Raw genomic sequence first — 12858 nt, forward strand, 5'->3', positions numbered from 1 at the left:
ATTCGACTAATCGACGCGATTCGAATCGTTCTTTATTTACTGACTGGGGTCTGTCGATGGTCCTCCGTAGGCTGCCGTCGTTCTAGTTCTGGTATTGGTGCCTCCCTAGAAGGCCTTGATTTGATGATTCGATTTGATTCGGGGGAGACGTCGGCCCGACCAAAGGCTTCTGTTGATCTGGTTCGAATGAGGAGACGGCGTTCGATTGATCAAGGCTTGATTCAATTTAGCTCGACAACGTCGTCGACGTGTCAGTATCGAGACTCTATCTGGGTTCTATCAATCGTCCGATCGTTCAGTTGGTCGTTCGATTGATTCGATTCTAGGTATCCGCTGGCTGTACGTCCGAACGATTGACGTCTGGTATACCTCCCTAGGAGGCCTTGATTCGATCTGATTCGGCAACAGGCCGATATTGAGGCTCTAGTTCAATTTGGTTGATCAATTGATCAAATTGTTCTAGTGTTCGATGGCTCACCGCTAGATGCAGGGGTAATTTCTGGTAGGTTCTTTCAGGGGGTCTGGTCCGTGCGTATTCCGTTTTTGGGGTCGTGGTCGTGTTCGTGTGCTGTTCGTGTTCCGTTCGTGTTCTTAGGGTTCTGGTCCTGTTCTGTGTCCTTGTAGATATATTTGAGTTCCTTCTCAGGAAGAAAGGGTAGATGGTCTTGATATAATGTTAGCGACTCAGTCAATCGAGGCACGAGCACGGCACAAGGGACGCGCAAGCCTGTACGATTGGTAGTCTATTAACGAGAATATCAAGACGAGGACTAGAAGAAGGTCGAGGAAAGGACACGTCTATATACATGGCGCCAAGGCTCCAGACGAGCCCCTGACGAGGGTCTGTAACAGTGCCGTAACAAATAGATTCTTTGCCTCATTCAAACTTAATAGGATCTTTAGTCTTATAGCCGACCCATTTAACTAAATTCCCCCTACTAACTAAAGTAGTTTTGGAATTGATTTTATAGGCTAAAGTATACCCAAAATAGTTAAGTTACGGACCAAACAAGCTATTAATAGCGCCCTACACTACCGTAACGGACTTAACACAACCTTAGTTTATAACCTCCTGCTTAATTCTAAAGTCATTATATGGCGTAAAAGCGGCAACTAGACTAGACCTTATTATTTACTAGCTATAAAAGACGAAACGTACCGTGTATAACTCCCTAGCGGACCAACTAGCTTTAGAAGCACGTCCGTAAAACCCTATTTTTGGTTTAAAAACACCTATAACGTTAAACCAGACAAACTAGAAGTACCCTTGCCTACCCTAGAAGTCCCCTATAAACCTACTAAACCCGTTAAACCTGCTATAAAGCGTAGCTAAGGACGCCCTTAAAAGCACCCTATAACTAAGAACCTTGTGATAAAAAATTACCTAATCTCCGCAAGCGTACCTATAAGATAACCCCTATTTACGGATATATTAGTTCTAGTATAGAAAACCCCTTTTACGGACTTATGGCGTAAAGAGATTAATAGACTACTTAAAAAGGGCGCCTTTATAGTTATAATAAAGAGAGACGTTCCGTAAGGCGTCCGTATATTTAACATACGCTTAGGGCCCAGGCCCATATAGAGGAGGAAGGGAGACGCGCAAGAGGTCAGCAAAGACAGCAAGACAGAGAAAGGAGCCAAAGTAGAACACGCAAGAACGCCGGGAAACCATCTACCGCAATGCAATACTGGTTGGACTAACGCTGGAGAGGCGAATGGGAGTCGAAGGTATAGAGGCTAACTTAGGCAAGACGAACCTAAGCTATAGCATAGTTAACGCTATGGGGGGTAAATACCTAAGGGCTCTAAGAAGGCCTAATAAAGGCAGAAAATATAATAGCAATACTCTTAAGAATAGGAATAATAGGACTAAAAGATTAGCTTTACTGGGTGGGTGTCCTAGTAGGTAGCCCAAGATGCGAATGTGGCTGGCTAAGACAGACACTAAAACACGTAATACTGCTATGCCCCCTACGCACTAATTAAGAAATAATGCTCTTAGCAGCTAGTATAGAGAACTATAATACACTACTCTTAACATAAAAAGGCCTTAAGGCGGTTACCTAGTGGCTTATTAGTTAAAATGTGCTAAATTAGTTCCGGGTTATAAGGGAAATAGTAATAAAAGGCAAGGGGCGAGCAGCAGGTGCCCCTTAGTAACTCTATAGTAGTAGAGTAATAGTTTATAATACTAGCGCGTCCGTAGGCCTATTACGGCAGCAGTGGTTCCTAAGGAGGTTAAACAGTAAGGTAGTAGAGCACTATAGGCAACTCGTAGGCGCTAAGTAGGCGAGTCCTAAAAGGCGGGGAGATGGATCACGGGGTTTTCTCATTTTTCTTAAATAGAGTTTTCTCCCCATATATAAATAAGGAGTAGTCCGCGTGGGCCCAATAGGGATCCAAATCGGACGTTAAGCAATGAATTATTATTATTTAACATACGCTTTATTAATAAGATTAAGCACCCTAGTACTAATAAAGCCTTTAAGAAATTAAGGCTTATTATATAAGCTTATAATAACTAAAGAAAGGACTTAGTCCTTATATAATCGCCTATAATTTAATAAGTCAGTTAATAAATTATACTTACACTTATATTTAGACTACAGTAAATTAAACCTATAGCCCTCTACTTACGGGATATCTCGCAAGCCTATATATAGTCTAACACCTACCTAAGTAAAAATATCTTATACAACTACCCCTTAAGCTTAATTTATAACTAGGAATAATTTTATAAGTTATAAAACCCCTTTATAGAATGCTGGAAGCTAGAAACCACTGGTTTAAGACGTATTACTAATAATACGTCTATAAGCTTAAGATAGAGCAGTTAACATATAACCCCTACCTCCTATATACCCTATTAAACGGCCTTAGTATTATTAGACTCTAGGTAAATAATACCCTCTTTTTAGCGGACTAGACTTTTGCGGACGCTAAAGAAATTAAACTATAAGAAGCTAAGTTCCTAGTAAAGCCATAAGAGCAGTTAACTAAGTAAACTCTAATTAAGTTTAATAGAGGTTTAATTATATAAAAGGGCAACCTAATTTAGCTAACTTAGGAACGCCAAGCTTAAAACCTAAGGCTTATTATAATAAAGCCTATAGACCTTACTAGCTCCCGTAGAGAGAGCCGTAAGACTATAAATATAAAGGACTAATATGTTGCACAGCGTGTAAGAGGCGCCTATATTGCCATAGTCTGTTAACCTAAATCTGCCTATAATTTATCCTTTATAGCCCAGGTAATAGATCCGCAAGAGGAAAATATTAAGCAGCTTAATAAGTGTATTTAGTAGCAAATTAATAATATAATAAGAGGACTTACTTTTATGCCACTAGATTTAAATTCCCTTAGCTTACTGGTATTTATAAACGCCTCCTTCGCTAATAATAGGGACCTATTATTATAAATTAGCTTTATAATTGTACTTACGGACTATAATTAGGATATAAATATAATCTACTAGTCTTTAATTAAGTGTAAATGAGTAACCCGCAGTATACTAGCTTCTAAGCTATATATATTAGCTTATGGCTTTAATATAGCAGCCGCAATCAAATTAATAATCCAGAAGATTCTATAATTGGAGTAGTTACCCCTAGTTTTATATACCAATTTAAAGTCCCTCTATAACTGCCTAGTTAAACTAGGTACGATATAAGAGAAGAAGCTTATAGTTAACCTAATATGCTTATATTAGGCCTATAAACGACATAAGATTATAGAGGTTAAATAGATTAGCGGCGAAGACAACCTAGTAAACGCTATAACTAAGGCAAAGCTATGCCAAGCTCTTAAAACCCTAATTAACACAAATAAGCTTAATCTAAAGGTTGTAAAATGGGTGGAATGAGACTAATAGAGCACTTATAGTTCATTTACGGCCTATTAGAAGGCCGTATAGCTTATTTACAGCCCGTTAAAAGGCCGTACGGTTTATTTTACGGACCGTAAATAGGACTTATAGCCAGCTTAGAGCACCGTTTAGAAGGCAGCCCAGAAGGCACCCTAGGAGGGATTTCCTATATATTTCTTTTATATTTTATAGTTTTATTAAAGCAATTACGGGGGCTATATATAAGTGGGTCTATTTTTAAGTGCCGCTAGTATATAATTACAGCACGTGGTATACCAAACGCGTAATTACGCGTTTGGTGCACTAACTACTTATTTATAAAGTGCTAACTAATTAGGGGGGAGGCGCGTCAGTATATAGACTACGTAGTCTACCTTAATAAAATCAACAGTTACTACTATCTAAAAGAGTATACAATACTACACGTATTTCGTGCCCCTGGATATAACTTACCTATATTATTAAATTAATACAAACACTTATATAAATGCGATTTAAGGTAATATAAGAGGGCGTAAAGCTTAGTATACTAATAGACTAAGTAGTCTACGCAGGACTATTCTTATTAGAAAGAGTACTTAAGTGGTTTAAATTCTACCTTACTAAAGTATAGGCGTATAGGGATATAATTACTAACCTAGAGGTTAAATATATATTTTTAAGTTAGAATAGGTTTATAAGCTAACTAATATAGATATTTAAAGACCTAAAAGTAGTAACTATAGTAAAATAAAAGCTTTAAAACTTGGTATAATAAACCTTAGCAATTAAGTATACAACGTAGTTCTAAATACTAGCTATATAGGTTAAGTAGAATAATAAGGCGCTTATAGTATAGTATAACCAGGGACTTAAGGTAAAAGTTTAGGATGTAATTATTTTAAGAGAAGATATAGATATATTTAGAGAACTAATAGATTAAGTAATTAAGATTAATAATAGAATCTATTAACAAGAATAGACTAAGAAAGGTTAAGATAGAGTTCTATAGTTATATAAGGCGTAAAGTATATAATAACTAAGTTAAAAATTATAAAATAATAGACTAGAGCTAATAGACCTAAGTAGTACTAAAGAGTATAGGGGTAAACGACTATGGAAACCTAGGGGATAAAAATTAAGTAATTAAAGGTCTAAGAAGCAAAGGCTAAATTAGGGATCTTAGTAGTAGAAGATATTTAGGCGAACTCTATAATAAAAGAAATAGTTTAAAGAGGGAGCTTATATAAATTATAGAAAATAGAGTTATTTTACTAAAAACTATAAAGGTAATTAAAGTAACTATATGGTAAAAGGGACTAGACTAGTAGATAATATTAGCAACTTAGTTAATTAAGGTATAGGTACGGTAAAAGGGACGCGCAAGCCTATATAATTAGATTGTCTATAAACGAGAATCTAAAGCTAAGAAAAGAAAAGGAGAAGAAAAGCAGCGCCGTTTAATATTTTATAAGATCTTCGCATTACGTAACCGCAATATACGGCAATCTTTAGCAACTTACCGGTGTAAAGTTCTGCCAAGTTCTGTTAGTGCTATAACATTACTACACCCTCTAAAAAAGCCTACCCTTAGGCTTTGTCGCTAAAAGTTTTAATAAGAGAATCTAACCAATTAGATAACTTTAACCGCCGCTTAAAGTTCCTGGATATCTTAAGACCTTATATAACTAAGAAATTTCTAGGGTGTTTTTATCCTTATATTCTTCTAGTAGCTTATTATCTTTATTATGCTAGCATTCTATCTACTTATTTAGGTACTTTAGCGGTCCGGGTTTATTAGGGTAATAGCTATAGAACTTTTAAAGCTTATAGGGACTACCTATAAAGTTCTATATAGGGTACTAAGTAAGGTTTAGGTTATATCCTTTCCAACTAATATAATACTTTAACGTTCCCTTTATAAGTTTATAGGCTAGTATTTCTTTAATTTTCTATTTATTATCGCTATTAACTTAAATTAGTAGGGGAGGTTTATTCTTTTGTCCGGGTAATAGGTTATTTATAGCTTTCCGTAGCTTATCTGGTAAAAAGATAGGGTAAACTTTAATTAAATTTAGGAGCTTAACCTTATATAAGTTGCCTACTTTATTAAGAATCTTATATAGTTTTACTATCTTATAGTCTAGCTTATAGCTAGGCCGTTCTGTTTTTTAATTCTTTATTATAACCTAGATTATATCGCCTACAGTAAAGTTAGGCTTGCGTTTATACTTATTCGCCTACTATTTTATTAATTTCTAGGCCTTTTCTAGGTTTATATAGGCTACTTTTTAGGCTTCTTCTAAGCGCTTAGCGTACTGCTAGGCTTCCTTATAAGATAGTTTTTCGCGTATAATCTAGGGCCCTTCTAGTCTTTCCTAGTTAAAGCTTATATAGGGTAGGTAATATATTTCTAGTTAAATAGGGGCAAATCCGGTAGAGTTGTAGGGTAGGGTTACTTAGGCGTAGTTTATTAAGGGTAATAGTTCGGCCTAGTTATCCTAGAAGTAGTTAATAAAAGGCCGGAGTCTTTAGTCCAAGTATTAATTTATAATCTCCGTTTAACCGTCTATTTAGGGGTAATATACTATAAAAAGCTTTAGCTTAATACCTAGGATCTAGGTAAATTTATTCTAAAAGGCTAATATAACATTAGGAAAATATTCGCAGGATAAGATTTAAGTAGACTTTGATTTTCGCGTTTCGCGTAATTAACATGTAATTTAACTAACTCGACACGCAATTAACCAACTTAACACGTATTTGACTAACTTAACACGCAATTTAACCAACTTAACACGTAATTGACTAACTTAACACGCAATTTAACCAACTTAATACGCAATTAACTAACTTAATACGCAATTTAACTAACTTAATACGCAATTAACTAACTTAACACGTAATTTAACTAACTTAACACGCAATTAACATGCAATTAACTAACTTAATATATTTAAAAGTTAAATAATACGCAGTTAACCTACTTAGCAACTTTAAAAGGTAACTGTATATTTCTTAACATGCAATTAAGGTAAAGTTGTATGCTATATATTTAACTATTATATATTATCTAATATAAATCTTAATAACAATCTTATATAGTCTTATTACTTAGAAGGCTCTGCACGAGGCTCTGTACGAGGCTCTACACGAAGCTCTACACGAAAGCTCTGCGTACAGAGGCTCTGCACGAAGCTCTGCGCATAGAGGCTCTGCACGAAGCTCTGCGCATAGAGGCTCTGCACGAAGCTCTGCACGAAGCTCTGCACGAAAGCTTCTACGTACAGAGGCTCTGCACGAGGCTCTGCGCGAGGCTCTGCGTACGAGGCCTGCACGAAGCTCTGCACGAAGCTCTGCACGAGGCTCTGCGCGAAGCTCTGCGTACGGAAGGCTCTACACGAAGCTCTGCACGAGGCTCTGCGCGAAGCTCTGCATACGGAGGCTCTACACCGAAGCTCTAACGAGCTTTCCTTATACACGAAGACTCTATACGAAGCTCTACGTACAGAGGCTCTGCACAAGGCTCTGCGCGAAGGCTCTGCGTGAAGCTCTACGTACGGAGGCTCTACACGAAGCTCTGGATCGGTTTCCCGGCTATATCCCGATAGCGTCTACACATGTCTCTGCCTATGTAGCCGCCTTTTTTTTCCCTTTCTTCCTTCCTTACATCCTCCCTACCTTAGGGAGGCACTAGAACGGCAGCTAGTAGAAGGACCATTTGCTAAACTAGATGACTATCGCTAGAACTAGCGACCGTCGCCAGAATAGACGACCGTCGCCAGAACTAGACGACCGTTACTAGAACCAGGACGACCGTACCAGAACAGACGACCGTTGCCAGAGCCAGACGACCGTCGCCAGAACCAGACGACCGTTATCAGAGCCAGACGAACTATCGGCCAGGAGCCAGACAACTGTCGCCTAGAACCAGACGACCGTCGCCCAGAAACCAGACGACCGTCGCCAGAACCAGACGACCGTCGCCAGAACCAGACGAACCGTCGCCAGAACCAGACGGACCGTCGACCAGAACTAGATGACCCGTCGGCTAGAACCAGACGACCGTCGCCAGAACCAGACGACGGACTATCGCCATGAGCCAGACAACTGTACGCTAGAAACCAGACGACGCGTCGCCAGAACCAGACGACTGTTACCAGAACCAGACCGACCGTTACCAGAACCAGACGACCGTCCTCTAGAGTTAGACGACTGTCGCCTAAAATCCAGGACGACTGTCGCCAGAGCCATGACGACCGTCACTAGAACCAGACACCGTCCCCAGAACCAGACGACCGTCTCCAGAGTTAGACGACCAACACCACGAACCAGACGGACTGTTGCTAGAGCCAGACGAATAATGACTAGCCAGCGAAACCACTATAAACGATTCAATCGATTTGATTGAATTAGGTAGCACACGACAGGTAAGGCACAAATAGGGAGATACTAACGGTAGGCAGATATAGATTAGGTAGGTAGATACAGACAGGTAAGCAGATTACAGATAGGTAAGTAGATGCAGACAGGGTAGGTAGATATAGATAGGTAAGCAGAATACAGATAGGCAAGCATGATATAGACAGGTAGGCGATATAGGACCGGGTAGGTAATATAAATAGGTAGGGTAGATATAGACAAGGTAAGGCAGATATAGAATATAGATAGGTAAGCAGATATAGGGACAGGCAAGTAGATGCAGATAGGTAGGCCGAATGTAGGACAGGTAGGCAACGTAGACAGGGTAGGCAATGTAGGCAGGTAGGTAAAGGTTCAATAGTAGTAAATAGGTAGAAGAGAACCATCGCTATATTATGATATTAAATTATCTAAAAATAATAAAATTTATTTTGCTAGCCTTATATAAATAGCTTTAAAGTAGCTTTTATATTATTTAAAATATGCTATTAGTATAAAAGAGGTTAAATATAATTATTATGGTTGCTAAATGCGTAGATTGCTAGCAGGTTTGGCGCGCAGGTTGCGCGCAGGGCTGCGCGCAGGCTGCGTGTCAAAAAAAACATGACATAGGCTAGTCGCTCGAGTTGCCAAATGACCTCAACTGGCGCGCCAATTGCGTCAAACCACCAGCCATTGAGGCCATTGATGAAAGGGTACTATATTTTTAGGCCGCCTCTTTAGCATTAATATTCTTATAATAGGGAATTAAAAACAGGCGCTTGCTAAAGCGGTTAACTAGGATTATAACTATATTATATCCGTTACGGTTTAGAGGTAGCTTATAAAAGTTTATAAAGATATATTACTAGGGGTGGTTAGGTATTAAAAGGGGTTTTAATAATCCTAGGGTCTTATCTTATTAAATTATAGACCTATAGTAGTTATTATAGTTCCGTATATAGCGGTTAATATCTATAATTATTTTAGGCTAGTAGTAGCGGTCGCTAATAATCCTACGGGTCTTATTTTTTTTAGGGTAGGCCATAGAGACCTAGGTATGTACTTTAGCAATAAGCCGAGTCCGTAAGTTCTATTCCTCTACTACCACTAGCCGTTTACGGTGCTTAAGTAGTCCACTTTTAAGGGACTATAGGCTAAAAACGTTCTTTATCTTTTTGCGGTACTCCTATAGAGAAGGGGCTGTATAGTTTACCTACAGTAGTTTATTAATAAGGTCCAGTTTTATAGAGTTAATAGGGCATATTTTAGCATCTAAAGAGTTTGTATTTAGTTCTACCCATATCTAAAAGTTAAGGTACTTTAGTTATAGTAGCGCTTAGGTCTATAATAAGATCTTTACGGCTATCTAGTTATTTATATCCTATTTACGCCTTATAAGAGCGTCCGCATAGTTAGTGGCGCCTAGCCTATATATAATTAGAAAGTTAAACTAAAATAGGGTATCCGCTTAGCGCGCCTATTAGGCTATAAGGGCCTTTATTATTATAAAATATTCTAAGGCCTTATAATTGGAAACTACCTAGATAGACTTAGGGATGCCTTCTAGTTAGGCTTACCAGTGCTAAAAGCTAGAGATAATAGCCAGCATTTCTTTGTCGTAAATTAGGTAATTTAGCTTAGCATTTACTATAGTCTTTAAATAGTAAGCAATAGGGTGCTATTCTCCGTCTATCTACTTTTAGGAGTAAATGCTAGCTATAACACTATCTAAGGCATCGGTTTTTAGTATTAAGGGCCGTTCTAGGTTAAAGTGGGCGAGTAAGGAAGCAAAGACTAGTCGTTTCTTAAGCTTGTTAAAGGCCTGCCTATATACGGTATTAAAGTAAAAGGGCTGGTCCTTATAGGCAAGTAGGCTTAGTAGCCGGGTAATCCTACTATAGTTCTTAATAAAGCGTTAGTAGAAGTTATAGAACCTTAAGAATAACTGCACCCCCTTTACGGTCCTTAGGGGTACCTATTAGTTAATTATAGCCGTCTTTTTTAGGTCTGCCTTAATCCCGTTTATATTAATAATAAACCCTAAGTACTTTATACGCTTAACACTAAATTCTAACTTCTTAATATTGGCTTAGAGGCTAGCTTCCCAAAGCCGTTATAGGACTTTATAAATATACTCTTTATATTTTAGTTTATTTTTAGAGTAGATTATAATATTATTTAGATATGCCATATAGAAGTCATTAAGGTAGTTAAATAGTATATTATTTATATATCGTTAGTATATAGCTAGTCCGTTAGTTAGTCTAAAAGGTAATACTTTATATTTATATATTCTGTAATAGGTCCGAAATATAGTAAAGTCTTTTAATTTAGGGTTTATCCTAATTCGGTAAAAAGCCTAGCGGTTATTAAGCTTTGTAAAGATCTTAGCTTTACTTATTTAGGCTAAAGTATCATTAAGTAAAGGTAGTAGGTAGCGGTCTTTAAGGGTTAAATTATTAAGTTTATAGTAGTCGATACAGAAATAAAGTCCTCTATTTAGCTTTTTAGTAAAGAGAATAGGTAAGTTAAAAGGGGCTTAACTAGGCTTAATAAAGCCCTTATCNAGGTTATTAATAAGATACTNCTTTATAGCCTNTAATTNNGCANTAGATTNCTATTAGAGGGGGCTATAGCTAAGGGTAACCACCTTATCCNGCTTAATTTTAATTTTATAGTTATATGGTTGGTAAGGCAGGAGTATATTAGACGCTACTTTAGAGAAGGTATTTTTAAATTTCTAGTATTAACGGGGCAGTTTCTATTCTACTAGCTCCTTATCTATAAGCTTACCTTTCTCTTAGGCTAGGGCTTCTTTCTCTTTAATTATTTAATTAATTTTGTATAAGCTAGTTATAAAGGTAATAGTATTAGGCTAAACTAGGTTCTGGTAGAATCCTATAGCGCTAATATAGTAGATATTAACTAGTAGGAGGTCTATGGGTTTCTTTACGGATATTTATTAGGCTGTATTTTACGGTATAGGGTTTATAGTCTTTCTTAGCTTATATTCCATTTTCTATAAGTTATCCTTCTAGTTTATTAGTTCGGTATATTATCTAATATCCCTAGCCTTTCTTTATGGCTACGTAGGGCCTAAGTTCTCTATTAGGGATTTAGCTAGGCCACTATTAACTTCCTAAGTCTTTAGTGCGGGTAGTGTAATATAGGCAGTTTAGGGGCGGCGTAGTATACAGATCTGTTGTAGATTAAGCTATATCCTTCTTAAAAGCCTAGTCTCTACACGTCGCATTAGCTTAGTAAACGGTGTTTATCTACGGCCGTATAAGGTTTTCTATTATAATACTAATCTCTTTTATAAAGGAAGGCATTAGGGGTATAGTTTTGGGCTAGATAAGCTACTTATTCTATATATTAAGCTATAAGCCTAAATAGGCTAGCTATTTTCTCCCTAAGATTATATTATAGCTTCTAAGGTCCGTAATAAAGAAGGGGACGTTATACTGCTTTTATTTATTAACGCGGAGGTAAATCCGTAAGATAGTTATAGTAGGTAGTTCTATTTATCCATTATAACCGCAAATAGGAATTAGTTTAGGCAGTTCTTTAAGGGGTATATTTAAAAAGTCAGCTAGTTTTATAGTGCACTTTATGTTAATTAAGGTAAAGGTATTTACTTCTAAGTTAGCTAAAGCAGAGGTTAAAACTTAATATTTATTACAAAATAAAGTATAAGAGATAGTGCAGCTTTTTCTACTAACTAGCCGACCTAGATTAATATATAATATATTAATCCCTTTTAACCCTAGAGAAGAGTCTTCCTTTAAGGTTTCTCTTTTTTTAGCTTTATACTATCCTCCTAAATTAATAAAACCTTATTTATCTTTGCCTTTATTAGGTAGTTCCTTATAAGGTAGCCTATTTAACTATATAAGAAGTAAGCTCCTTAATCGCTAAGGCCTTATATATAGGGGTTGCTATATATAGGCTGGGTGTATACTAGGCCCGCAGTAGGGGTAGCTATATAGCTAGCTGCTAAGTTAACTATAGGAGTTGCCGATTATACCAGGGCACTATAGGCCGTATTTATAGTACTGACGGCCTAGTTTATAAGGTTTTTAGTTTTTAGCTAATTAGCACGTGCCTTAATTTAATAAAGGCCTTAGTTAATAGCTAGGCAATAATCCGTAAGTTCCTTTAATATCTATGCTGTAGTATAAGCTGGCAATATAGCCCGCTATAGGTCTAGGGTAAGCTTATTAAAAAGGTCTAGTAGTAAATCTTCCTAGGGGATTTAGGCCTGTCCGGCTAGGTATAAAAAGTGGATTTAGAAGGCTAAAAGGTCTCCGTTGTTTTTATATTTAGGCTTTTATAGCTAAGGCGGGCGTTTTATACTTTAAAAGGGTCTTTATAAATAGAAGATAAGTATTTAATTATTTCTTCTTTAGAGATAAAGGAGTTTATTAAGTCTTTAGTGTATTATAGGCGTAAATATATTTAGGCATCTCCGCCAGTACGGCCGAAAACGTAAGCTATTCTGGCTTGGGCGTTAGGGAAGTAGTCTATATTAATTTTAAGCTTATTCTATAATTAAAGCTTCTAATTGTTAAATATAGGGTTAGTCCCATCTATAAGTAGCGGGGATC

This window comes from Cenococcum geophilum (genome assembly GCF_001692895.1).
Source record: "Cenococcum geophilum 1.58 unplaced genomic scaffold K441scaffold_10, whole genome shotgun sequence".
Taxonomy (NCBI): Eukaryota; Fungi; Ascomycota; class Dothideomycetes; order Gloniales; family Gloniaceae; genus Cenococcum; species Cenococcum geophilum.